Source organism: Miscanthus floridulus, chromosome 16 (genome assembly GCF_019320115.1).
Source record: "Miscanthus floridulus cultivar M001 chromosome 16, ASM1932011v1, whole genome shotgun sequence".
In the NCBI taxonomy this organism is placed as follows: domain Eukaryota; kingdom Viridiplantae; phylum Streptophyta; class Magnoliopsida; order Poales; family Poaceae; genus Miscanthus; species Miscanthus floridulus.
In genome coordinates this window covers 93,105,084-93,107,498 of record NC_089595.1, presented here as the reverse complement: position 1 = coordinate 93,107,498, position 2,415 = coordinate 93,105,084, and the positions used below count along the sequence as shown (strand labels likewise).

General features: G+C 49.9%; 1 long non-coding RNA gene across 1 annotated transcript; it reads right to left on the bottom strand.

Annotated features, from left to right (window-relative positions):
* Positions 1-530: 530 nt before the first annotated feature.
* On the bottom strand, positions 531-1,053 carry LOC136512559 (uncharacterized). The gene is made up of 3 exons (XR_010773127.1): positions 938-1,053; positions 774-859; positions 531-698 (listed from the first exon to the last, which is right to left on the bottom strand). It is a non-coding gene; the product is annotated as an uncharacterized lncRNA (long non-coding RNA).
* Positions 1,054-2,415: the final 1,362 nt, after the last annotated feature.

Genomic DNA, 2,415 nt, shown 5'->3' with positions numbered 1-2,415 from the left:
GCATTCTATACCGAGTCGTTTTACATAGTGCGGGTGAAAGGTTGCTAACGCGAAGATCTACATCTAACAAAGTCATCACACAGACAAAGCACTCAACGAATCACAAAGGAACGATAAAAGAAAAGAACCCGACAAATCAAGGGGCCCCGTAAGAATAACACATAGAGCCGTTTTGCGGAGCAGAGACGGGAACAGAACAAGGTACTCAACAAGTCAAATAACTTCAACCGCACCCAAGCAAAGAATACATCAACAAGAATAAAGAATCTTCATTTAAAAAGGAGTTTAATATTACAAGGGGATGCTCAAGCGAGTCAGGCATTGTCATCAGAGAGGGAAAGGTCAATATTTAAACCATCTACAATCCTACTGGCTAGATCTTCGACCTCGGGCTCCATCTTTTCAACGGCGTCAAGATATTCTTGGCTTTCAGCTTCTTCCGCTATCTTGGAGAGAGGCGCCTCCAGAGCAAGGACCCGGACCTGGGCCAGCACATTTTTGGTACATACTTGGGCGCACCTCTTCGCGAACTCTTGGAAACGAGTCGGAATCCGAGGAATGAACTGCGCCCAAGATTGCCCGTCATCCGCCGAAGTCCGGAGGACGTCGGCTACCGAACGAAAAGATTTCCACAAGGCATTCCAATTCTCGGTAGCCGTCGCCAGCTTCCCAGATAGGCCTTCAATGGTTTTTTGGGCCTGCACAAGATCTCTGTCAGCTCCACGCCTAATCAGCCTAGCAAGGGCGAGTTCTTCCTCAGCGTGAGTATTTACCTCCTCAGCTCTATTATGACTAGAACGGACAAGGGCCTTCATTTCATCAATACTCTCCGAGAGCTTTTGTTTCTCAACCCGGAGAGCTAGAACAGAACACCAAAGAACAAGTCAGCAGAAAAAGAAGTCAAAATACAAGAAGAAACAGGCAGAACCCGCGGCACCTTTGCTTTCATTCTTCGCAGACTCCACCGCAGCATCTCTCTGTTTCTCCGTCTCCACAACCCGGGCGCGAAGGGCTTTCTCCTCCTTTTGGTGCAACTGGCGCTCCGTCTCCAACTCAGCCCGGAGAAGGTCAAGATCGGCTTTCAAAGCGTCTACCTCCGAAGACAACTTCCTCTCATTTTCAGATGAGAAAAAGAAGCCAGAATGATCATGAGAAAAAGACTGAGCAGAAAGAGGCAAAGAGAAACGGGGCGTAAGGATAGAAGAAAAACAAGCATGCAAAAGAAAAGTGGCAGAAAAATTTACCTGGAGCTTTTCACCAAAAGAAGTCGTGAGGGTCGACAAGCTCCCCCAGGCTGCGGTCAGCTCCGATAACCGATGAGTGGCATCGAATTGTTGCACCACATCATCGGACAGGGAAGGGCCGCCGGAGGCAAAAGAAGGGGAAAGAGAAGCCGGCTGGGGCGAAGCAGGAGCGACCAGAGCAACCTCCAGGGAAGCCGGAGCCAAATCCCCAGAAGAACCCGACGCGACGGCCACAGTTACCTCCGGAGCGACCAAGCCCGCAACTCCGCCAGGAAGCTCTGAAGCCCCCGCCACGACTTCATCAACAGAATGATGTGAGTCTCGAGGCTCAGAACTCGTTGGCACAGCGGGAAGCAGAGAAGAAGTCGGTGGAGAAGTTAGAGAAGACGAAGCACTGAAAAGTGATAAAAGGAAGCACCAATAAGAACCAGAGGAAGGAAGATAAAAGACAAAAAGACGAAGCAAGAATCTACTCACCCGACTACTTTTTTCCTTGCGAAGCCAAGAGAAGGCCTCACAGAGGGAACCACGACGGCGAAGACGTCCCCGTCACCCAGCGACGGGAGCGGGACAGCCGACAACGGAGCCACAGAAGAAGCCGGAGCCGGAGCCGTGGAAGAACTCCGCACCAGAGGAGCAATACAGCTCGGGGCAGAAGAAACTAAAGAACTCGACCCCGGAGCTTCGGAAGAAGTCGGCGTGAGAGCATCGGAAAAACTCACACCCGACCTCCGATTACTTCAAAAAAGTTCAAGACTAAGATTAAAAACAAAGAGGAAAAACTCAATGCGACAAGAATATGAAAAACAACTCACCGCCGCGTGATAAGGGGAACTTCATCATCCTCTTCTTCCTCAGCCAGCGAAACCAGAGCACCCGCTGAAAAAGAGATGAAAAGTACTCGGTTCAAGAGAGAAACATGAAAATAAAAGAACAAAGAAGTACTAAATGTGCTCACCTAAGAGCATGCTAGCAACAACTGGAGTACCTGAAGGAGTACTTGGTTTGCGAGGCTTCTTGGAGACAGGCAAGCCAGATGAAGACCCGTCCATCCGCCCCCTCTTCAGGACGCTGCGAGGTCCGTGAGGGACTAGACGAGGAACATACTCTTCATATAGATCATCAGATCCGAAAGATACCCCAGGAAGGGCTGTAAAAGTTTGAGACTTAC